General features: G+C 42.4%; 1 protein-coding gene across 6 annotated transcripts in view; it reads left to right on the forward strand.

Moving 5' to 3' along the window:
- Positions 1–26,500, forward strand: part of LOC126407649 (genetic suppressor element 1-like) — a 53,548-nt gene that overhangs the window by 7,224 nt on the left and 19,824 nt on the right. Inside the window, exon 1 of one of the 6 annotated variants that reach the window (XM_050072740.1) lies at positions 14,960–15,106. The exons of 2 other annotated variants lie outside the window; for them this stretch is intronic. The gene's annotated coding sequence lies outside the window, so the exon portion shown is untranslated. Of the gene's footprint in view, positions 1–14,959; positions 15,107–16,037; positions 16,180–24,348; positions 24,461–26,500 lie in introns of those variants that run through there. 3 more of the 6 variants (XM_050072743.1, XM_050072742.1, XM_050072741.1) reach the window with 3 other exon arrangements.

Here is a 26,500-nt window from a genome sequence, read left to right on the forward strand (position 1 = left end):
GGTTTTCCAGGTCGGATGTAAAAGACTAAGAACGAGGCTTTCAAATGAATTATAATCTAGTTTAGGTTTAGGGCTGATTAACAGACTAGAGTTAAAAATGGCTGCAACTCCCCCTCCTCAGGTGAAGGTGAAGCCATTTTGATTCCTGGTAGATCCTCTTACAAAGGTTCCACCTGAAACCCTATCAGAGGCTTCTAGAAACCTCTAAAAACAGTAATGGACTACATTACCTACAGATCTAATCATGATTTTTAGTTTAACAGGTCAGCCTGGGGTCAAAGGAACAACATCCAGCAGCGTTGAGCTTCCTGAAGATGCTGAAGGACCGGGGCTGATGTGGTCCAGTGCAACCCACAACACCCATGGTTCCCAGTCATGTTTTTAGAGGGTAAAGTTTCGTAAAATCACAACTACAGCCTTTATTATTTCAATGGGGCTGTAGAGCTGGGAACAGAAACTCTGTTCCAATTATAACTTAATACAAAATGCCAAGTAGCAGGTATTGTAAAAAAAAAAACAATAAAAAGGAAGAAAGTATTTCCGCGGACCATGTGGTATAATAACACTACCACTGCTACTACTGATAATAATAATAATGCATTTTATTTATAGGCGCCTTTCAGAGTACTCAGGACACCTCACAAGACACAATTAAAAAAACAAGCAGCAATTTATCCATAGATCATAAAATCAAACAATTCTGTAATATACAATAAAAATAATAAAATGATTAGACAAAAATCGTAATATAAATATTAGGTATAAAATCATCATCATCATAACGTCATCATCAGTGCGTATGTGTGTCTCCATTAAATCAGACCGAATATGCCAGCTTGAGAAGGTGTGTTTTCAGACGGGATTTGAAAGTGGAAAGGGAGTCAACGTTGTGAATGTTATGGGGGAGAGAGCTCCAGTGGTCGGGGGCAGAATGGCTGAAGAACAGCGATTGTATAGTCTCTAATAATCCATTAGGAACTTCTTCCCTTAGTGGAACCCTTAGAGAACCATTTCGTCTTAAAATGGGTTCCTCAGAGGCAAATTTCTCTGTATAGGACCTCAGTCCTTCAGGAGGAGCCTTTATTTCTGATTTTAAAAAGTAAGTAATTTGCTAAAACAGCTTGACACTGTGGTTGTTAACAAAAGTTCTCAAAGGTGGGGTAAATAGTGTATTTCTGGGGACTATTTTCTGCTGTGGATTAACACACAGTTGGGCCCCTAGTGAGCATTTACAGCAGCAGGACGACTGATTCAGAACAGTGGTCTTGATTATAAAGGAACATGTCACCTAGACAAAAAGAGAAATAAGGAATAAATCACCAGATTTGTCCTTTAATGTTGTACACAGGGGTCCAGCAGGCTGAGATAGTTCATCTCCAGCCCTCACAATGTCATCAGGTCAAACCAGGCTCAAACGTCTGCATAAAGACTGAGCACACACACTCTGTGACATTTGTGTTTCTGTCCATGTATGCATTCACTCACGCGCGCACACACATTATCCACGGCGAGTCAATAGGGTGAGAGAGCCGGGTCGTTGACGTGTGTATTAGCCTGCCATATTTATTGGCTGCTATGGTATTTTCGGGGGTTGGGTAGCTGTGTTCGACTTGACCTCTGCATTGATTTCCATGATATGTGTTAGAGCTACAAGGACACTGTGGCTTGTGATTTATGGCAGATGTCACATGAACGCACACACACACACACACACACGCACAACACACACACTTCTCACTCAGCCTCAGGCTGCTGTACTGTGAGCGCGGCATTTGATAACTTCACTCTAAATATTTTTCCTGCATTGCACAGCAGCGGCAGCAGTTCTACGTACAACAAATAAATACTTGTTTCTCGGGCTGTAGAAGAGTAATGACTTCAGCAGAAAATGCTTGTGAATGTTCAGGGAGCTGCTGAAGTGTCATTGAGGAAAAAGGGGGAAAAGATAAAATACAGTTGAGAACAGTATAAAATAACTCATAAAATGATATCCAGGATGGTTAATTGATTTGTGTAAACTAGTCCTAAAAGCCTGTGCTGACTGAGAATACCTCTGTGGTGCATCAGCATCCTTTAATTTGACTCTCTTGTTTCCCTTTTTTTCCTGCTTCCTTTCATTTCTCACCTCCTTGTCTTTCATTTTACCTTGGTTAAGATGCCAGGTGGGCTCTGCCTCATACGTCAGCCTCTGTGCTGTGGTGGAGCCAGAATTCAATCTCCGCTTCTGTGTCTTTATTTTAAGTAGGGCACAAGGTATTGTGTGCATATGTATATGTTTTTAGTGGGTGGAGAAGCCGCTGGCACGCTCTCACGTGTGTGTGTGTGTGTGTGTGTGTGTGTGTGTTTGGCCATATTTCCATTCTGTATGTTTGTGGAGTCTTTGTGTGTTCATGCAGGGGGGGCTGAGATGGGTGCTGCCTCAAAGGAAGCTGCTGTCAGGCTCTCTTGTGCTGTTAATTGTGTGTATGTGTGTGTGTCTGCATCTGTGTGCTCACTAGCGTGTGCCGATGAAAACAGGGTCGCGGTGCTCCACCTCAAGGGCACTGTTATTAATGAGATGAATAAAAGACCATGACAACAGCTTGATAACACAAAGGAGATAAAAACCACACACACAAACATCATGTGGGAGCTGGGCGACTATCTCTTGCCAAGGAAAAAAAAAAAAAAAAAGTAGAATAAAAGTGCAAAACAACCATAATGTATTTTTTATGTTTCCTGTCCTCCAGAGAGAGTGAAAATAAACCCGGAGAAAGGGTGTAAAAGAAAAGGGATGAATAAAACAACGTGTTTGGTAATGTCTCAACCAGAAAACAAACAAGTGAGCAAGTAAGCAAGCCGCCCTAATTGGTCAAAGAGCTGGTGTCACTAATGAGCTCTTAATTAACAGAGGATTCACTTAAAGCACATGTACACCCTGCAACACACACGCACTCGCACACATACACGGGCGCACATACAGGCAAACATGCCTGCTCTGTGATGTTTACATTCATTTAGAACAAGCAAAAAGCTTTGATGTGAGATCTCACATGCAAACACACACGCACACACACACACACACACACACACACACACACATGGTGACCCACAGCCTCATTAACCCTTCTCCCCTCTGTATATTCTGTCTCAGCAGTGCATCTTGTTCTTTAAACAAGCTGGCACCATAAATACAGTCTGACTTCAAAGGGTCAGTTCACACAAATAAAAAAACAAAGCATATATATTTTCTTATTTCCTCTGAGCATTGACTGGCCATGCAGATATTTTCCATTTTGTGTACTTTGTGAGATATCCCTCCCTGAAATTTAAGCTGTCACTCCAGTATAATGGAAGTGAGTTTTGTTGTTGGTGCTCACAACACTGAGAAATTACATTTGTAAAGCTCAGCTCCTTTGAGAAACAACAGTCTGGATAATCCCCAGGCCTCACTTTAGAATAGCGGGGACGATACCGCAAAGTTTGAATTTGTACCAAGTTACACCACTGCATCATGGATAGGCTGATTCTGAATACATCTCATTACCATTAGCCAAACATTAAAGGGATAATTTGACAATCACCTTTGTGTCATAACAGTGTGGGCAGAATGTGTCAATAAACTGTGGTAAACTTCACTCCATCTAACAAGCACCCAGATCTCCCTGCTCATCTTTCAGCTCAAATCTGGATTTTCGTTGGCTGTAGGGCTGTTTCTCAAGCTACAGATGGAACTGCCTCATTTGCAGACACAGAGTAGAGGCAGATCAAGACCAAACTCAGATCAAAGTGTAAAACTAAGCAGTGCTGATCAAATATAAACTCAGATTCTGTAACTGTATTGCCTATTTCTTGACTTAAATGTCTTCAGAAACATATTTTAGTGCACTGTTTGGCTGCAGTAGTAGAATTCTTGAACAAGAAATGAGCACCATACTGTTTCCTGAAGGCTATTTGAAAATGGAGGATGAAAAACCTGAGATCAAACAGTAAATCTAAGCAGTGCTGATCATATAGAAAACTTTTCTTACTGTGGTGCCTATTTCTTGCTTATTTAGTGCACTGTTTAACTGTAATTCGAGATTGCTTGTTACCAGCCGGCCACCATATTGTTCCTGCGTCAAAACCAGGCCCCCAGAAAAACCGTTGAGCCTTGCTTCCAATTTTTCCCAGTGGTCACTCAGGGTATTGCAGCAAAAAAAATCTTGCAGCCCAAGAAGCATTTTCTGCTTCAGCCACTATTGTAAAAGACATGTTTGTAAAACTGACAACAGGACTGCAAATAAAGTTAATTATGACACTTTCTCTTATGAATTCTTGAGCCATGGTGGTTTTATATTTGTAAAACATTCCTCAAGCTGAGAGAAGACATTTTTAATATCTATGATGTCATCACGATGTAAAGTCTATGGGTTGCATACCATGGACGGAAACTAGAAACTTAAATGGCGTGTGTACCAGGTGAGAATGAATCGGTGCCATCTTGGCATCCCTTATCTAGTTAGTATTACACATCCATAGTCAAAATGGCTAAGCTGGCCACCAGTGGGAGCTTTCACTGGTCCAGTTTGGTGCAGTGCATTCTGGTAGTTGTAGGTTTTCTACCTCTTGAGCAAAAGCGAATGCCCCAGCCTTTTTTCTCTGTTTTCTCTGGTCATGTAGCAACAATTTCAAAAGTAATCATGTCTTTCTACTGATTGCCTTGTTTTATGAAAAGCAGTTACTAATGATAATTCATAAAAATGTGTCTGAACTAACAAGGTGATGTGCACACATGTACACAACAGAGAGGCTAAGATGAGAGTGTTAATGTGCCCAAAACTTGATCTAACATGAGACAGACAGATTTGGGGTCATGATCCTATTGATGCAAGTATCAATCCTCAAAAAAAGACTTAGTATCGGTAGTAAGTTATTGTAAGATGAGATTTATTTTCATTATTTTGCATTTACATAGTTTAATGTTAACTACATTCATATATTGTTTACAAATTTTATTTTGCTCTTTACTTTAAATTTGGAACTATTTAACATCATGAACCTCACGTGCAGGTAATGAGAGTTATGATTAAGTTTGGCGGAGTGATATAAGATGTGAGATTCTAATATTGTTGTCGATGTTCAGTTGTCCTCTGTTCCTTTTTTTGGACATTAAAGTGAATTAAGTTACACAGAGAAGCTGTCCCCGTGCTCTTACTTCACCCACAGCCCTTTGATAGTTAATTCAGTAACTAGAAAGTTTAATCAATCAATCAATCAATCAATCAATCAATCAATCAATCAATCAATCAGTTTTATTTATAAAGCCCAATATCACAAATCACAATTTGCCTCACAGGGCTTTACAGCATATGACATCCCTCTGTCCTTTGGACCCTCACAGCGGATAAGGAAAAACTCCCCCAAAAAAAACCTTTAACGGGGAAAAAAAATGGTAGAAACCTCAGGAAGAGCAACTGAGGAGGGATCCCTCTTCCAGGACGGACAGACGTGCAATAGATGTTGTACAGAACAGATCAACAGACATGAGTTTTCCTTTACAAGATTTGGTTTTAATGAAAACTCATCTTCATCATTTGGCAGGGCTTTGGGTGAACTGAGATATTTATGTCAGTCCTAATCTGGTGTCTGACATTTAGACATTTTGTGGACTTCAAGAACAAAAAATACAATTTCCCTTATTCTGTTGCACACATACATACGTACCCTCTGACACACACACACACCAACAGTAGACGAACACACACACGGTTACAGGGCACGTGTTTGCTCATGTGTGATCTCTCGCCACCTTGTTCCGCTTCCGGCTGTATTTGCATAATCTGCATTATGATGCCGGCTTTAATTGCCCACACCCAGGTAAGGGATCATGTGGTTAAGTGGGAGATCATAATTATGTAAATAATTGGCCTGACCACAGCAAGCTGCTACTCTCTGCCACCCATCTGGAGAGAGAGAGAGCGAGAGGAGGAGGAGGAGGAGGAGGAGGAGGAGGAGGAGGAGGAGGAGTAACATCATGAGAGAGGACACAAATAGAGGAGAGAGAGGAGGAAGGGAGGGATGAACAAATGAGGACAGGAAGGCGGAGGAGAGAAGATACAGTGTGGAAGGAGTAAGGAGAAGAGAAAGAGGAGGAGAATTAGAAAAATGCAGGAATGTAGAGCAAAAAGGATAAAGGAAGAAATATGTGATTTTCTATATTTTTGATTTGCTGCAGATTTCACCTACAAGTTCCTCTGTTTTAATGTAACGCTTGATTCAGCTCCCTCTTTTGTAGTTGCCCCCATGAGAAAATGGCATCCTCAGCTCCAGAAAATCAATGAATTTAAAAACATAGACAGCTTTCTGCTCATAAAAAACACAGCTCAACTTAAAGGATAAGACTGGCAATACTCTATATTTTTCTAACGTCAAACAATTACATGAAAACACAGAAAACAAGCAATGAATCGATCCTCCTAACAAGTATTGCCTCTGTGAGCGTAATTTAGCTTATTCCTCTGTGCCACAGAGCTCCAGTGTCGTCCAGAAACTATTAAAAACACATCAGTGAGCCACACTGGGTGACATGTTCCTTAATGAACGTGAGCATTTTAAGTTGATTTTAAACTGATCCCACACACACCATCCTACTGCTGTGAACACTCACTGGAGCACAGAACATGTATTAATCTGCAGTTTAAAATAGACCAAAGTACTCCTCTTTATTCCTGTTTACTCCCGCTGTTTTAGGAAATTAGTTTATGCTAAAAGAATAAAATAAAACTGTTTGTGACCTATTTTTGAAGATTTACATTGTCAGTGGGAACAATGGGGCTTGGGACTGAGTGCCACAAGCAGGCTGGAGAAGTCGAACAGTGTTGAGGGACAGACTTACATTGATTTTGGTGTTTTCATGGAAACAGTTGACAATAACGAACACATAGAATAATGCCAGCATTATCTTGGGGGCAGTGGTGGTCTAAATGTCAGAGAAGCAGTTTGATCACTCCTTGTCTCCACTGAGCTGCCTGTGAGCAAAGCCTTTAACCCGCCCACTGCTCGGTGGCCACCAGGACAGACTGGGGTTGTACTGGGCAGCCTTTAGCTGTGACTGTGGGAGGATTTTTTCCCCCCAAATAAATAATTGTTTTTTATTTGTTCCAACATCTCCCAGAAGTGGAAGAACAAAAAGCACATTTTATATGTGTTTCCTCAGGCTTGGGTCACAACTAGGAAAACTGATCACGGGTGTGATAAAGACAACGTAAATCATGTGGTCATGAGCTCTTCTTATGTTATTACAATCACATCTTAAAGGAGCAGTATGTAGGATTTAGTGGCATCTAGTGGTGAGGTTTGCAGATTGCAGCCAGCTGAAACTTCTCCCGTGTGCCAAATGTCAACTCCTGACCAGGACTCCTTTAGTGTTCATTGTTCAGGAGGTTTTTACCCAGAGCTGAATTATCAGCAGAGGTCTCTACCTCTGCAAAACGAACCACGTGATTAAAACCAATAAGAACACAGAATCAGTTTCATGTTTAAAAAATCAGGGTTTCTCCAATGCTGTTTGGCTCAGCGCAGACGGATCACTGGCCCAGCACTTGCTAACGTGTGCTCCCCTTTCTTCTCTGATAACTTAAGATCCAGATGTTCAGAGGGGTTTTAGCTGGAGCCAAATTATCCACAGAGGTCTCCTCCTCTCCGAAACAAATGAACCAGGTGGTTTAAACATGTAAAAACACAGAATAAAGCAGTTTCAGGTTAAAAATCAGTGTTTCTCTTGCGCTGTTTGGCTCATCACAGAGGGACTGCTAACTACAGTGGACAATGGAAAAATGTGAAAATGTAAATGGCCCTATCTGAAGTCAGTGTTTGGTTTGTCCATTCTGGGTTACTGTAGAAACACAGTGGTGCAACATGGAAATCTCCGTATATAAGGACCAGCTCTCTATTTGAATATAAATGGCTCATTCTCAAGGTAATGAAAACATAACAATTATTATTTTCAGGGGATTATACACTAAAGAAAACATACTTATTATATTATATTCCATTTCTGCCACGACATCCCCCTAAATTCCATAAACTAGACCTTTAAGTATTAGAAACATGTGTAATTTAGAAGAACAAACAGAGAGGCTTTGATATAGATAGTGTATGAATGAGAAAAAATTTAAAGCAGCTGTGCAAAACTTTTTACCATTTATAAAACTGTCCCTATTTTGTATCACCCCCCCTTGAACATCCGCATATTTATTTGAACCCAACAGCGACAAAAAAAGCCTTTCTCTATATGGCTATTTAGCGTAGCCTCAGTCGGGTCGGACACAGCGGAAGTCAGCAAACCAGAATACGGAGGCGGAAGTAAGTCTACACGCCTGCAGCGGCCCGCAGCCATTAAACCACAGAAGAAGAAGGAGCCGTGTTTACAAGTAGGATTTAAGAAACAGGCTAAATGACATGTAGTAGGGAGTAGTCTCTTGTACAGTAGGTGGTGGTATGCACCTGGAAGTTGTTTGCGATCTGCCAATAAATTGAGAGAAGAAGAAGAGCCGTGTTTACAGAGAGTGTTCTTCGAGTAAGCGGTACGCAACGGGCATTGCTGAACACATAACAGTTTTACCAGATGTATCTATAAGGACTTGGTTGTACTTTCGATGTCATGGCGGATAAAGAAGGAGCACCATCTAAAAGAAAAAGAACAGAAGAAGGCTAAACGGGACAGTGATAGGGCTCGAGCCCAAACGCGTGTAAACCTCGGTCGGGCATTCACCAAGTGGAGAGAGCTGAGAGATTTGAAAGGTTTTAAAACTGATCCCGAGTTGGCCCTTTTCCTAATCGACAGGTATGTAATTTTTGTTTTTATTTAGAGAATATACCGCAACTTGTTAGACGTTGTTTCACTTCAATATATGACGACATGGAAGTTATAAGCAAGCTAAATGTAACGTTAGCTGATGTGAACCGCTTTTGTCTAGTAACGTTACAACAAACGCCACAAAATTATCTGTGACTGTGACCATGAACACAAATATACAGCAGGCAGTTGTCCTCAGTTTATAAGAAATTCAGAGCTACACCAGAACATTTATGATTTTCCTCTCGCTCTCCAAAACAAATGCATGCGGTAATTGCCGGTTGCAGTCGAGATTTTACGAATGAAGCCGAATGCCGGCTGCAGTCGGAATTTTACGACACCAGGCTGTGGGTGTCATACTGCTTCGACCAAAGGGGGCACTATAATCAACGAAAACGTAAAGTTCCGCACAGCTGCTTTAAAAAATATATAATGTAATCTGAAAAAAAAAACACATATAAACCAATTTAGTAAAAAACTACCAACAATGGCATAGAAAAGATTTATATTACATTGCAAAAAGGCTTTAAGTTTCGAACAAATTTTAACATGTAAAACTCCATCAGCAGATGAAGCCCATAATGTGATCAAAAGCTCCAGTATAAGTGCCCTGGACCCTGAGGTGGAATTGTCAACTGCTGTTTTTCAAGGTCAAGAAGTCCTTTAAGTGTTTGTTTAAATTGATATTTAAATTTCTGGACAAATGTACAAACTTCATATGATCGAAAGCACCAGAACATCATGTTTGTCATGTTTCCTTAAATTACTACATACCTCTCCTGTAACTTTTAACCTCACCCCTAAGTCTTAACTCTCAAAATGTCCCCTTAAGACATCAGATCCTGTGAAATGTCTTTATTTGGGAAGATTACACACACACACACAAACACACACACACACACACACAAACACACACACACACACACACAAGNAGTACACACACACACACACACACACACACACACACATGCCTGCCACTGTATCCGCTGCACAGATGGTAAAGGCAGCAGCCCCTTCACACAGACAAAGGAAAGGTAATTCTCTCTGCAGGACGTGAACAGAGCTGGAGCTGGAAAAGAGCAGCACACATCAACACTCCCCTCCCTGTTTCCTCGTCTCAGCCCCAGGCCAACAAACATCACAGGAGTAAACTGACAATGTGTGTGTGCGCGTGTTTGTGTGTGCACGAAATGTGTGTGTTAGTGAGAGAGTGTGTGTGTGTGTGTGTGCACCCTTCTGAAATAGGCTTGAGGAGGAGAGACAGGAAAAATAAGAGAAGAGAGGGAGAAAATGAGAGAGAGATAAAATGAAAAAGAGAGGGAGAGTGTGGAGAGGGAGGAGGTAATAAACAGGATTAGTGCTTATCTTTACAGCACTGTGTGTGTTTGTGTGTGTGTGTGAGTGTGTGTGTGTGTGTGTGCGCGTGTTTTGCCCAAGGAGAGTGTGTGTGTGTGTGTGTGCGCGTGTTTTGCCCAAGGAAAGAGTGACTGACTCCAGCATTACCTTTGCCAATGTGTCTCCATCCCCAGGTATCTCTTCTCTCTGGACTCCCTCTGCTTTGTGTGTGCTGGTACACAATGTTCTCGATGTGTGTGTGTGTGTGTGTGTGTGTGTGTGTGTGTGTGTGTGTGTGTGTGTGTGGGCATGCACGCGCCTTTATTAAAACCACAGTTACTCTGGCTTTAGTCTGTGTACTTTGAGGGTGTGAGTTTATGTGTGTGTGCAGAGGTGAAAGTAAATACATGTGCTCACAGTATGTGTGCTGCTGAGCCAGTAGTGATTCTGTTATGCTGTGCGTGTGTGTATGTATGTGCACGCCATTTTGCATGCGGATTGTGAACATACCACTGTATAGTATGCGAGAGTGTGTGTGTGTGTGTGTGTGTGTGTGTGCAGCTGCCTGAGGATAAAAAGCGTACTCACCTCCTTGTTGCCTTTGCAGTTTGTCTTCACTCTCTGAATTGCCAATAAATCTTGCCATAGAGTGTGTGTGTGTGTGTGTGTGTGTGTGTGTGTATGCAGATGTACATGAGTGCGTGTGTGTGTGCGTTTGTGTGTGTGAATGCTCAGAAGGTGGGTTTAGTTGCCATTATAATGCTTGTCCAGCCACGTAGCGCCATTACATGTGACAGTGTTTCTGTTTGTAATCTCCTACCTGACCAGAGCTAACAGGCTGCTACAGCGTCTCACTTTCACTGGATGGGGAAGGAGGAATACATTTAAATAATCAGCGGTTTGGGTTCATGGCTGATATTATGCCTCGCTGCTTTTGTAAATGAGCATCTGTGTGCGTGTGCGAATGTGTGTTTATGTGCATCTGTTTTTGAAGACATCTGCGGATGTCTTGGTGGATTGTTCTTGTAGCAGTATCCCCAGCACTATACTCTTCTTCACTGGAGATGAATAGACAGAGAGCAAGAAAGCAGGAGACGGAGACAAGCCGTGCATGTGCTCGTGTGTTTGCATGTGGCTGCGTCTGCATACAAATGTGTGTATGCTTGCGTGTGTGATGGATAGAGGGCTTTATGAGAGAGGAATAGGCTAATGACCAGCTCTCCAGAGGCAGTAAGATTCCTGGAGCTATTACTGCCGGAGTTCATAATGGCCTCTGTGCTTGGCCTCTTTTACACGCTACTTAATGGGGGATCCTACAGTCCACCGCCAAGTATAACCCACCCAGAGAATACACACCGCTGTGTGCTTTGACCCCTACACTGCAAGCACACACACAGAAACACACACACATGCAAGCATGCACACACACACACACACACACACACACACACACACACACACACTCATTCACTCCCCCTCTTTTCTCTTGTGTAGGTTTGAGTACAAGAGAGAGGGATTTGGGGATTATAGGGGAGCCTCACTTTTCTCTTTTCTTTTTCATCGCTTCCTTCAGTACTTGTTGTTTCCATAGAGAGAAAAGTAGGGAAGCAGGGGGCCGCTAATCTGCGCACACATGTACGTGTGTGTGTGTATGTGCATGCGCGTGTGTGTGTGTGTCCATTAGGGTGCATGCATGCTTGTGTGTGTGTGTGTGTGTGCGTCTTTCATCAGTGAATGGATCTCAGGGAAAGACTTGAAGGAGACAGTCTATTCATTGAGGAAAACATCAAGGCTGTTTGGTGCTACTGTGTGTCTGGCATCTTAGAAATGCAAGAGGAAGGGAGGAAAGAGAGAGAGGGGGAGAAATAGAAAGTGAGAGGGAGGAGGAAGATGGACAAGGTAGAAATCTGCACTCGGAAGCGCAAATCGATGCAAAACAGCTGTTAAATAGCTGCAAAGTGGAGCAGCTGCTTGGGAGATGAGGAGAGAGGGATGGGGAGATGAAGGGAGGAACGATCAAGAAAGAGAGAGACAGGGAGACAGACAGAGAGGCCCAGGGGAGATGTTGAAATATTAGACTAAATGAAGCAGGCTGAGTGAGCCTATAGCGTATGATGACAGATGAATGTTAATAAACACATTTATTACTCGCTACTTCATACAGTGTGTTTGTTACTTTGATGAATAGCAGAGGGATTCATGTAGAAAATCAGTAAACTCATCATGAGTATCCTCCTTACATAATGGTAAGGGTAATAGAATATAAACTAAATGAAGTCAAATTCAACTTAAGCTCTAAGGTAACTTTGTCTACAGTACAATTCATATATTTTATATCTGCAATGACTGTGTTTAATCTGAAAGGTGTCGCTCTTAGTGAACCCACAAACAATTCTCACCCGAATGATCACTTCCCCTCAGATGCACAGAGCGTTTTAGCATTTTTCAGCTCATTGTTTTGGTTTTCCAGTCGGCAGCTGTACTGTTTCAGTCTCACAACTCTTATCAGTGTCATTTCCAGCCACTGCAGGTAGATGTTTAAAGTGAAAAAGGCTCTCATAAACCCGCTGCAGCCCCAAACAGCAGACAGACAAGGTTAACAGCTAGCTGGTGAACATATGGAGCATTTAGCGGCTTAAGCACCTGATATATTTTTTTCGGGGCTGAAAGAAGAATGCCTATTGGACTTACATAGAGAAGGGAATCGCATTAACGGAATCGCATGCCTCCAAGCTCCTTTGGTTAATGCCGGCATGTTTGTCTGACGGCTGCACATCACAAAACAATGTCAAACTCCTGCATCGTCACTGCTGGAAACTTGCAACTAGAAGGAGTCATGGCAGAGAGGAAGAAACGCTCTAAAGCGTGGCTTCACTCCAGGAAGAAAGATGACAACAGTGCTGCTTGTAATGTCTGTAAAATGATCATTTCAAGTAGCGGTTGAAACACCAGCAGTATGTTGACATATCTTTCTAAGCAACATGGGCTTTAATACCAGGAATGCCATGTATTTGACATTCTACACACGACCGCTGCTTCCCAACAGTGCAGCACGCCCATTACTGAGGGCAAATATCTATATTAACATTGGCATCACGCTGAGTCACATGTATATTTTTGCTACACTCTCTACTGTGTTTTTCTACACTGTGTTGGAGAGACAGCTGCTTTGATGATGAAAACCTGTTTAAGCCTACTTTTTCCACACAGAAAATTGATCAGGAATCAATATGGCGGTCAATAAAGAATCGGGCTAATAGGCAGAATCAATAATGGCATTCATCAGGTCACCAGAAACCTAGTGTAATTGCTCTGGCCTGACACTTCAGTTTGCTACAAGCTCTGCGTTGTGTTCATGGACAAGGCAGGAAGGAGAGGAGGAAAACTTCTGCCGTGTTGACCAGGGGGATTTATTTTCTGTGCAAAACACATCAAAATCAGCACAGCAACTTTTCTTGACCAGCTTTCCACAAACACACCTCTCCTCATGAAGTGCAGAAAGGAAATGACGGCCCCAAAATGTTGGTCACACAACAAAAATCGAATTTACCAAAATAAAACTCCCTCAAAATAAATACAGACAAAATATGAACAAATACGAAAGATGGACTTGGTGAAATACAAACCTATTACAATTATACATCTGTTACAATAGCTCTACTTGCTCAGTTGGGCAAATGTCAAAAACGAATCAAAACGAGAGGGTGGATCTGACCGAGAACCTGAGGACACCATCCACAGATGGTCTGTCACTCAGAGCAGCCACGCCCTTACGTATGTGTAACTTTTTTATTATTTTTTTTAAAGATTATTTTTGTAGGGTTTTTGCCTTTAATGGACAGGACAGTGAGTGAAATGGGGAGACAGAGAGAGAATGGGGACTGACATGCAGCAAAGGGCCGCAAGCCAGGAACCGAACCTGCAGCTGCTGCAGCGAGGCAATGCCTCTGTACTATCCACTACACTACCAACGCCCCACATATGTGCAACTTTAAGCCTTAATAAAATGTAAAAGGGTTAGTCATATATAAATTCAACCCCGTACAGTTTTCATGAATGTTATAATTAGCTATAGAGACCAAAACCATTTTTGTACCAGGCTGTGACATGTTTATTTCTGCTGTTAAGTTAATTCTAACATGGAATTGACTGGAGCCAGCCTCAAGTGGCCATTCAAGGAACTGCAGTTTTTGGCACTTGCACATTGGCTCCATTATTCAGCTCCAGAGGTTGCCACTTAGGTTTTTAGTTGCTAAAAATACAAGCAGCAGCTCAAACATGATGCCCCATTATAAAGGACACTATCCTCAGACTTAACACCTGGGCCATCTGCAACATTAAAACCCTGCTGTTGATATTTGTAGCACATCATTGCTACCATTGTGTAAGTCAAGATTAGGTTATTTTTCCACTGATGATGATGATAATAATATTAGTATGTAAAGTGGTGAGTTATTGTCAGCAGCAGCAGCAGCAGCAGTAGATCAATACCAGCAGTATAATCATGATGAGTTAAATTAGCCAGCCAGTACTCCTGTGTACTGTGTGAGCATACAGCAGCAGGAGGAGCTGACTTGAACAGATCTGATTGTCTCCGGTGGACAGTAAACATGTCCAGGCTGTGAAGTATCAGCAGTCTGGGGCCACATCTTCCTTCTCTCCATCCCTCCATCTCTCCAGGGAGCATCAGTGGAGCAGGTGCTCGCCCTCCTCCTCCTCCTCCTCCCTCCCCTTCCCCTCCCCTCCCCTCCCCTCCCTTCTCATACCCCGCCTCTCTCCCTCTCTCTGAGGACAGTTAACGTGTTGTCCTTCTCCTTCCCACATCACCACATCGGTGTGTGTTGTAGTGGTGTCGCGGAGATCACACAGTGAATTGCTGCGCGCAGAGCCTCTGTAATTTATCCACCTAAAGGATGCGCAAAACCCGAGGATTGTCTTTTCTTTGGTGAGGCGGTAAGTTGTCTGTTTTCTGTTGTTTTACTACAAAACGTCCTGGGGTTTGCTTTGTTGTGCACTGGTGTGAAATAATAAGGTCGTTCATTTGTGCGTATCCAGCCTACTGCTTTTAAAGTTACCATTAAGATGAATTAAATCATCTGAATTATTTCTTGGATGTCGTCTGCGTTGCTGAGAGGTGACTTTATCTGATGACCTTAGGACTTTCCTTCTTAATTAAAAAAAAAAACACTTAAAATGTCTCATTATCTCCGCTATATGTGTTTCCCTGTGTTATAGCATCAGTTTGATGTGTGTGGGCAGTTGTGTGCTCACTTTGTACATCTTATCTTTTATTGTCTAGATGGGCTGCTGGAGGAAGTGAATTTCCACTTTTGTTGGAGGCTATTTTTAGATAAACTGCTGTAGACTATAACACTCACAGTGTACACTGTGTGATTGAATCAGTCGAAAATATGTAATCAGACAAACTGGTTCAGCTTGACGGACAGTGTGAAGGCAGCAGGAGGAAACTGCTTCTGGTTTCCTGTTTCAAAATAAATTGTTATCAGCGTTTGTCACGGTAGCTTGACCAGAGATAGTTTTGTCATAATAATTCAATCACAATTAAATACAATTCCTTTTTAAAAATAGTTTTACATCGCGTGTTTCCATGTAGCGAACATCGCATGCTCTTATTTTGAAGTTAGAATTCCGCACTTCCGGTTTCGCTCTGCTAATGGTGTGTGCCTTGACGCAGCCGCAGAAGGTGAGGCAGGTTGTGAAGGTGTTTGTGGTTCCTTGTTATGTTATCTTTCTTGTCAAACTCGTCGGTGATCACACACCGCTCCTGTTTGCTCCTGGTAAACTCAACTGACAAGTAAGACCGACCTGAAACACAGCGGTGTGTCACCTAGTTTCCTTGTGGTGGTTTTGTCACACACACAGCACCCATGGGAGTCAGAGGAGTCGCTCTTTAATCCGGGGACCTTTAACAGCGACTGTATTGTTTGGCTGAGATAGATGCCGCCGGGCGCATTAGCAGCAGTCAAGCGGATCACGTCGCTTTTGTGTGTGTACACAACCCGCAGGTGGAGTTCAGCACACACACACACACACACACACACACACACACACACACACACACACGGTCCATGCGCCATGTGCTGCTCCTGACCTGCCGTAGACCAGCTGCTCAGCAGGGGTTACTGAGTAAACCTCCAATCTCTTTAATTACCTCCTTCTCATATAGATACTGTAAACCCAGACTGCACTGCTCAAACACACCATGGCTTCAGAGTCACCCCAGTCTTTTTTAGTTATCTAAATTATTAAAACTATGTGTATTGGTGAATTAATTGTTAAAAGCTAATAAACATTAATCAACATAATATTCATCTATGGCAGTGATACTCAACTTACAGCCTAGGGTACAGGGTGGCCCACCAACCATTTTCTAATTAACAATGAAAATAAATTGATTCACACTGGGGTTGTTTTGTACTTAAGGAGCATAAGAAAGCATGAAAATAGAGCATGTCTAATAAGAGAGAGTGCAAGGAGAGGATCCCTCGGACTCCATGACAGAGGTCTTGGTGAAACCCTGAATGTCCTTAAATGCTAGAAATGCCCTTGTGTGCACCTGACCTGTGTGGGCTGGTGTGACTGGGTTTGCCTCTTGGTGAAGATGAATGAGGACCACAGACTGTATATAATAATGGATGTAGCTGCCGTGACCTTCGAAACCTCTGGTTGGACATTTTGGCCATCACCCGGTGATTTTTTGGAGCCAGAAGTGACCATATTTGGACAAAAGAGTATAGCTGTGGAGGAACAAGGGGTGGATCTTACTCATAGATTGCAACAACGCCTCGCAGACAGACTGTCACTCAAGTGGCCCCGCCCTTAAATATGCATAACTTTGAGCCTTAATAAAATGTAAACGGGTGAGTTAATGAAAAAATTCACCCCTGTACAGTTGTCATGAGTAAGGAGATTAGCTTTAGAGATCAAAACCATTTTTTGTACCAGACTGTAGACATGTTTATTTGGGCTTTTTAACATGGGGGTCTATGGGGATTTACTCTGTTTTGGAGCCAGCCTCAAGTGGCCATTCGATGAACTGCAGTTTTTGGTACTCCTGTGTTGGCATCAGTATTCAGCCCCGCAGGTTGCTGCTTGGTGAGGACAGAAAAGGTCTCGAGGTTGAAATCAGGCAATTCATTTGTTATATATACCAATAATATCACTGTAGTTTGTTTATTATTTGGCACCTAGCCTCCTGTCATTTTGCAAAAGGGGCCCCTGTGTGAAACAAGTTGAGTATCCTTGCTCTGTAGTGTGTGTTTTTGGTAGACTACTCAGTGTATCTAATTATCTAATCCTACTTCTTATCTCCTGTAGTTTCAATATCATTAGAGGTGAAACTATTGTACAGCCCATTGATTTATCGACAGAAAATTAATTGGCAGCTATTTTGATCATCAATGAATTTATTTAATTAAGGTAATTTCCAGCCTTTCAAGCAGGAGGATGAAATATAATTGTATTTGGACCTGAAATTGATTTTGGACTGTTGGTCAGACAAAACAAGACAATGGAAGATGTCACCTTGGCACCTGCTAATAACATTTTTCTCTGTTTTTTTATGTTTAGTGTACCATTAGTTAATTGTTTAAAGCTGGAGTGTGGCACTTTTGTCTCCCCCTTCTGGCAGTGAGAGCAATTACATGAACACTGTTGGCGCATACTTATGACATATACCTTCAGGTGAGCTCACTGTATCCCTCCTCCCACAGGAGCACTCTCTTTAATCTTTTTTATGACTTTAATCCTTCCACTAAGTGCTGAGTATCTTTTTTACCCAGAGCATCCACTCCAGAAACTTTTCTTGGACGCTTTTGAGGATTTTCCACCATAGTTTCTGCCATACTCCTAGCTGCTGCTGCTCCGTCACTATGCTCCCTCCCCACCATCCTGTCCCCTTTGCCCCTGGCTGGCTTCATAAAATGCACAATTCCGGTGCAGGTCCCACCCACCCTGAGCAAACTTTCATGCTCTATGTCAGCTGCTCTGGGCATCTGATAGTGATACAGATGGGTTTACATGGGTTGGAGTTGATGGGAAAGCTGAATGTGTTCCTCTAAGTGATGCCCCACATATCACTATAATTATGTCGGGACACTTCAGTGACATCATCACTATTCACGAGCTTGTAGTGAGACCAGGCTGGGCGATGATAGGCTAAATCAGCATTGTGTGAACTCATTTGGGATTGAATGTAACAGACATTCATTTACATGTTAAAGTCCGTCAATCCAGCTTTAATTGAGAAGTTAATACTCTCTTGAGCTTGGAAACAACATTTGACTAAACACTATCCCCAAAGGACCATTTAATATCTGTTCTGGAGCGTCATATCGCATCGTCTTTGCCAGTTGTCATTGAATTGTACTTTAGCAACTTCTGTAGGTGGAGGTTCAAAGTTCATTGGTGACCTTAAATAATAGTTTAGAAAACAGTATGACCAAATATTTCAGTCCATCAGAAATATAATTGCCAATGAAAGTAATTATTAGTTGGACGTTTAAGTAGTCCTGTTCTGTCCATGACTGTATCGTGTAGTATGTAGTGTAAAATGCATTCCTGAAACTAAATCTGTATATACTGTACTGCAGACTGAATCTATACTGCAAAGTCCTCATCTTCCACATACTGAGAAAAAAAGAGTTGGACGGGCACAACATGGTGCCACAAAGCAAATTATTTTGTTACAGTGCCGACAGCTGACACAGAGGACGGAGGTGATGACAGGAATAAATCAGCTGCCAAGGCTGCTTTCCTCATTGTTCCAGTCTAATCTATTCAGTGGTAATATACGAGGAAATAATCCATAAAATCTGTAAACTTAATTTCCTCAGAGACAACAGGATCAGCCCCTCTTCTGATTTGCTGACCCAAACCTCACCTTGAATGTTACTCTTTTAACACCAACGTCTTTGTTTACTACAGCGATAGTTGTTTTGCAGCACACGCCTCAGTTACACCCTGCACTTTATACTTAACCAGCACCTGCCTGTCAGGCCGCTCTACGTGCATCTGCTGGTCTGTTTGTTTTTGTACACCTTTGTGCAACGAGAGTGTGTCTCTGTGTGTTCTCCGTCCTTGTGTTTGTTCAGATGGTTGAGGTCTAGCCACCTTGGTGTCTGCACCTGGTGAGCAGAGCCGGCCTCGGGCCAGAAGAGGGGGAGCTGTGGCTGTCAACTGTTTTGACACGACCCTCTGTATACACCTCCACCACCAACGCTGAACACACAGACACACACACAAAACCTGCGGGCAAGAGTCAGACGCAGCCAGGAGCCGAAACAAACTGAGACAGAGTAAGATTGGTTTGCCTCAGATTGTTTTATCTTTTTGCATCATCTCAGTATCAGAGAGAGGCGAGACTGAGCCACACACTGCAGAAAGGATCGATGACTCGGAGGAGAAAAACAGAAATGCAGCCGACGTGATGGGAGAAGCTGTCGAGTGAGTGGTAGGAGACTGAGAAAGAGATAGCGAGGAGGAAATGACAAGGCAAAGGAACGATAACGCGGACAGATAGAGAAAAGAGTGAAAGTCCCAAAACAGCTGCTATTTATATCTTCTTTCTGTATCTGACAGACAGTGACAAGATGCTCGTAGACAAGTACACTGATTAGAGACATGGAGAAGGGGTCACTGGGAGAGGAAAAGTGCCCTGCAGCCAGGAGGAGGTGCAAGCGAAGGGCCCGAGTTCAGGGGAGGGGAGACGAGAACAAAACAGATGAAGAGTTTTCCAACGTAGCCATCCTGTTTGCTGACAGCCCACATTTCTGCTCTAAGCTGTGGCGGTGATAATTTATAGACCTTTCACTAACATCTCGACTCTGTTATGATTGCACAGTAAACATGGCGCTGCTCTAGCGGACACACTGTTTAATATAAAACAGAGTAATGACTGCTACACTTCCCATACTCTCTCCGTCTTTTCCTGCTGCGTGCTGCTAATTCTCTGCTCCAGTGTGTCTTTGGATGTTGCTTCCTGTTTGTTTTTTTCGCTGGAGGTGTTGGTTATTACAGTATGTGGTTTTTCTGCTCCATTTATCCCAGGACCATAAATGCGTGCTGGCTGTTTGGTCCCTAGGGGTCACATGCATACGTTTTGTGACGCACAATGCCTGGATCTTGAGTCAGCTAATTCTGCATGAGCCCGTCTTTGCCATGGATTTGCACAGACGGCTCGCATATGTGTGTTTTTTAGGTTGTCGGGTCTCGTGTGATTTTTCTGACATTTATGTTAATTTGCGTGCCTATTCTTGTGTCCGTGAGTGTGTGAGATGCCGGAGTGGGGGAGTGTGTGCGTTGTTTATGGATTGTAAGGAAGTGTTAAGTGTTTCTGTGCGAGCTGCAGAGTGACTGGAGCTAGTAAAGCCATTTAGCAGCCCCTGGAGTAACCCTGGAGACTGCTGTGTTGACGCCACTCTGACTGCTATTACAGACAAGTTTAAGAGGCTGTAAAACATTTGGCTACTTCTCCTCTGCCTCTCTTTCCCTCTCTCCTTGTGTGTGTGCTCGTCAGAGGAATTTGAAAAAGTCTGCCAGCTATTGTAACAGCAACAGTAGCTGTTGTTGTGATTAGTATCAGCTGTAGGAGCCCAAATAATAATGTCTTAAAACTTAAATAGAGTGTATATTGTGTTAAGAGACTGTGTGTGTGTGTGTGTGTGTGTGTGTGTGCGTGCATGCTCATTATTGGTCTATTGCGAGGTAACTGTTTGTAAACACAAATGAGGAGAGTCAATTTAATGTCTAAGTGTTAATACAGTAGCTGACACAAGAACACACACACTCAGACATGCCAACGTGATGAGGGTTAATGAGTAGGTAGTGTGTTACAACCTCTTCTTCCATCCTAATGACCCATCTCTGCTCTCTCTCACTCACACACAGACACACAGACACACACACGCATTGTGCTTTTTTAATGAGCTGACGGGGCAGAGCAGGTCCCCCCCTGCTGTCCTCACTGTTCCCCTGTGTAGTCGGTGTTTGTCTGTTTTTGTGTGTGTCAGATAGAGAGGGAGTGAAAGTGAAAGAGAGCGAGCGAGAGACACAAAAAAGGTGTCAAAGACACAGGCCTCAACATGTCCGATATCACTTACATCATGTAGAGCAGAGTGGGATTGTGTGTGCGCGTGTGTGTGTGTCTGTGTGCGTGTGTGTGTGGATGACTGGAGTCACACCCGGATTTCCATTTCCATTTTGGCAAAGCTGGTAGTTTTATTATTAGTTTGTGGCATACGTCAGGATATTTTTAGTCACGGCTGGTTGATGACTCTTTGGACGGGAGCGTCAGTTGGTTGATGCATGTCTGGTCAGCTGGTCCAACACTTTGATCCTGAGAAACATTATATATGAAATTTGATGAATTGCAAAGACATTTGTTGAAGATATTTCTGGTTCCCAGAGGATGAACTGTGACTTTCATTTAGTGACACCAGCAGGTCAAATTTTAAACTTGGTCATCACTTAACATCATACAAGATACTTTAAAACTAAAATACACACAGGTGTAGATTTTGGGATGGACGCAGAACACACACCCACCTCAATACGTAGAACATGTGCATTTGTCCCCCCAATAAAAACGTGAAAGCAACAGATGACATTAACTTTGACAAAAATAAAAGACACTTAAATACACCATAAATTGATGCAGAAAAGGCACACATTACCACTATACAGGAAATTAAGTGTTTGATGCTCAAATTTTTGAGTGTGTGGCTGTGTTGCAGGTCAGCAGGTTTGTAGTCTACCATATGAATGCTAACATGCTAGCATTAGTATGCTAACAAGTTTAATGTCATATATTAAGTGTTTGCATTATTTCTACATTCAGCTCAAAGCACAGCAGAGGCTGACGGGAGCAAATCTATGTTTCCAGCACACATTAAGTCTGGGGACACTTACAATAAGAGACTCTGGAAAAACAGGCTGCATACGCACCAACTTAAGAAAAATGTAAAAGATCTTAATAAATAATTGGGATATGTCATATAGAAAGATATGGTGCAATTTTAAATAGTCAAAAGGATGTCTAAAAAGGATGTTCACTAAAAAAAGATGAGATGAGATTGTTTTTATTGCATTACAGGACTCTCTGTAATGAAATAAAAATATTTGTTTCTTAAAAGAAAACCACACCTCCCACATGACCAGTATTATATCAATTACTCACCCAGTGTTATGTTGAATTCTTGAAGAAAAAGTTGTTTTTCTTGCATGAACAAAGAATCCAAAAACACCAAATATTGTTGATGAATTTAAGTAATTGGGGACCACGTTTAACAGCAGCAAAACTATATTTAAACATCTGTTTACAAGTCGTGCAGTATGATCCAAGTCTCATGTATCTAGTCACATGCTCAGTGCTTCCCAAACACATTGCATCATCTTGCGTTTAGTCCTCTCCAATGGGTACTGAAAGTGAAATTAATCTCTGCTCCCACTTTCAGTGCTGGTCAGAAACAATGTTTGCCATTTTTGGATTCTTTGGTCTAAGGAGGCATGCAAGAAAAACTAAATTTTCTGAATTAATCTAACTCAACATGGGCGAGAAATTGATAAACAAATGGTCATTTTGGGGCAGTGAAGTATTCATCAACCCAAACCCAAAATATAAGGTAAAGTGATTCCAATTTGTTTTAGTACCATTTTAATTTTTAACATGAGCATAAGCTGTCAGAATTGTAAGCATATTTAGATGTCTCCTTGGATAACACCATGTGTCACAATTATTTTTTACCAAAATAATCGTGACATTAAATTTTCATATCGTCCCACGCCTATTTAAATCCTTGAAAGAGTTTTATGTTTTCTGCAATGTATCTTCCCCTGCTTCGATATGTTGAAATCACCAACCTACAGCTCACAGCCTCCTGATGTTTTCCTCCTTGACACCTACGCCTTCAAATTTTGTGCAAGACAGTTCTCTTGCCTTCAGACATTGATATCTCTACTGTGGCTGAACAGATTTTTACTGTTCAAATTGCATTTGAAACATCCCTCCTCCCCTGTGCTCTTGGAAAGATAGCCCTTACCAGTCTCAAAGAGAAATATTTGGACATTTGTAAATCTTTTAAATCACTAGGATGACAGATGTAAAGTGTGTCTTATTACAATTACAGGAATTTAGAGCTGGGGAACATATGTACTGTCAGGATGACGCCATCATTTTTATAGCAACGTTAATGTGTTTGTATATTTGTAGTAATGTCAGTAGCTCATATATTACATGCTAAATGTAATCATGTCAGTATGTTTACACTTGCATTCATCTCAAAGTGAAGTTAAGAAGAAACTGCTGAACGTGACGTGACAATGTCAAACCTGGCATGTCCGAGATGTCCTTTAATGACTAATTTAGAAAGGATAAACCCTTGAGATTATGGTAAAGACATGGCCTTTCCAGTGGCACCATCCTCTGCCCAAATTTAATTTTTCTGCTCCAATATTGATGAATATCAAAGTCGTCTCTCCATTTAACCTCCGTCCAACAGTTCTCTGGTGCACAGTGAGCATCACAGCCTCATGAGGCTGCTGGCATGTCCTTCAACTCGTGTTTATTTATTCAGACATCACTTTAAAAAAAGATTCCTAAAGGGAGTTAAATGTCTTAATTTGTATTTAGGGCTGTTGTGTGTTTCACCCTCCAACCTCCTGCTGTCCGGGGCAGCAGAGGTCAGAGGTGAAGGGTGACAGGTCACTGTCAGAAACTTCCCCTCCCCCACCTCACCCCTGTCCCCAAAGCAGACAGAGCTGACTAGCAGGGAGACAGAGTGATGGATGGAGGGTTAACACTACCCGCTGCCACACACACACACATACACACACAGAGCTCAAAACCACACACACACCCTCCCCGTCATCACCCTAAACCCTCCTCCTCTTTCTACTCCCCCCCTCCCTCCATCCCCCCAACCACCCTCCCAGGAGTGTGAGCCAAAAGGAGGAAGGATGAAGAATGAAGAGAGAAAAGAAAACGACAGAGAGCACAGTTTGAGAGGGAGAGAAGGGACAGCTAAGGAGAGAAAATGGGAAGATAAAAAGAGTGACAGAGACGAGAGAAGAGAGGAGGAGGAGGAGGAGGCAGGATGGAGAGGGTGATAGATGGGGAGGGAGGGGAAGGGGAGGTGGGGGCGCGGTGGATGGAGAGGAGGAGGGGGGAAGTGGATAGAAAAGAGGTCACGTGACCACGTAGCAGCTGCAAGGCTGAGAGGGAGAGAGAGAGAAAGAGTCTCACAGAGGAGCAGAAAGACGACGAGCAGGAGGAGAACAGTGAGCGGGAGGGTGAGTGTGTCTGTTTGCATGTTTGAATTATGCTCACATGCATATGTTAGTATGTTTGTGTTTGTGAATGACATGAGTAAATATCACAGGAATAGCCCGGGACAAAAGATTGTAGGGGAAAAAAGAGAGGAAGAAAGAAAGAAAGAAAGAAACAGAGAGGAGATTATTTGTGTTGGCTTTTGTTAAATAAGCTCCAGTATGCTGAGATAAACGAGACGCACACAGAGAGAGGGAGAGGAAGGAAGGACTGAGTGAGTGGAGAGGAAGGAGGGAGAGAAAGAGTCGATAGAAACTGTCTTATCATCTCTCCCTTGACTGCTGGGCTCAGCAGAGACAGAGATATAGACACACACACACACATTCACACACACAGCCTGTCAGGATCTGAGCTTTTACTCTCTTCATCTCTCTTTCCCTCTCTGTCTGTGTGTTTCACTTTCAATTTGCTTTATCGGCATGACATGTAAATACGTAAGTGTAGCCGAAGAATTAAAGCAAAATAGTGGGTGAAAGAAAGGAAATAAAACGTAAGTTAACTATAAAAAGGTAAGAGAAGAACAGTGAACATTAAAGAAATACATACATCTTGTGTAGCCTTTTGTCTTCTGATGTTTAAACACATCATGCATGTGAGAAGCATGTTAGCTGTGTACATTACACACACTAGACGTGTCATTCAGAGCACTGTGATGTAGGCTGACACACTCTTATCTGTCTGTGTTGCTTTGTGGGAGCTGGTAACAACCTGGAGTAGCTCTTTCAACACTTTGATTACGTTTAACTGATTATTGGTTTTAAATTTTCAAAACATGCAGGAAAAATGTGCATGTACATTGCTCTGATGGATCTCCACTTCATGTCCACTTACTTTAAGATTTGGCTCCTGTTCATTTCTTCTCCCTCTCTGTGTTTTCCCTCACTCCTGCCTTCATATATCTTCCACTCTCACTCTGTTTGTCGCTCTGCAGCTTCCTCTGCCTGTCTTTGCTCACATGTGTGAAAGCTGGCAGGTAGAAGGCAGACGTCTCATCTGGTGTCTGCGAATGATACGAGATTTATGATACTTTGAATTAACAAAAGTCAGAGAGCTGACCGCCCCTTTTTAGATCGCCTCTTCAAAAAAAAAATCTTTCATGTGATGAGCAGAGCATTCGATAATGGTGTTCAATGTGCACGTATGAATTTTTCATGAGTGTGTTTACTGCCTTGGCTGTTTGTTTGCTCTTCCTGTGGCATGTGTGTATCCATGTTTGAAAGGTGGTTGTGTGTGTGTGGTGGTAATGAGGTCATTGCTGTAGCAGGCAGGGGGGCTGCTGGCTAATTCCAGCTGTAATTAACATTAGTGGGTCAGTAAGAGGGTAGAGGGTGAAGACAAAGGTTACGCTAACCACGTTTGCTCAGTGTGTCCACTGTTCAGTAGATCGATGGGTTTCCTGGTTATCTGTGTGCGTGCGTGTGTGTGGCTGTGTGTGTTTACTTGTGTGTGCTTGCATCTTAGAGGGTGTAAAACTGCAGTGATACTTAATAATGTTTGCGTGTAGATACTCCCGAGGTCTTAAGATGTGTTGGCTGGCTCCCTTGAGGAAATGGACATGTGTGCACTCATGTGTGTGATTTGCTATTAGGGTCACCGCTCTATTTGACACAGCTCTACTCCCTCCACTCTTGTCTCTTGTGGAGCTGACCCATGCGTATGTGCTCACTATGATGTCCAGACACAAAGGCACACGCACACGCACGCACACACACACACACACACACACACTTGCCCATTCTCTTTGAGCACTTGTGTACGAGTCTCATTCATTCAAGATAAATGAGATACCAACTGTGTTCAAAACCTGACGCATGTTGTTACAAAATCATCGAAAGATTTATTTATTTTTTTTTAAAGAAAGAAGTGTTAATTGAATTCCCCAGTTGACAAAAGAATCACACACTATTTTCTAACAGGATTGTCCCGTGTTTTATCGAGGTATATCAAACGATAAATGTGAAATTTCTCCATATATCAAAGCTCCTCCAACATTTCCTCCGGCT

The sequence above is a fragment of the Epinephelus moara genome, chromosome 20 (assembly GCF_006386435.1).
Source record: "Epinephelus moara isolate mb chromosome 20, YSFRI_EMoa_1.0, whole genome shotgun sequence".
NCBI classification, from domain to species: domain Eukaryota; kingdom Metazoa; phylum Chordata; class Actinopteri; order Perciformes; family Serranidae; genus Epinephelus; species Epinephelus moara.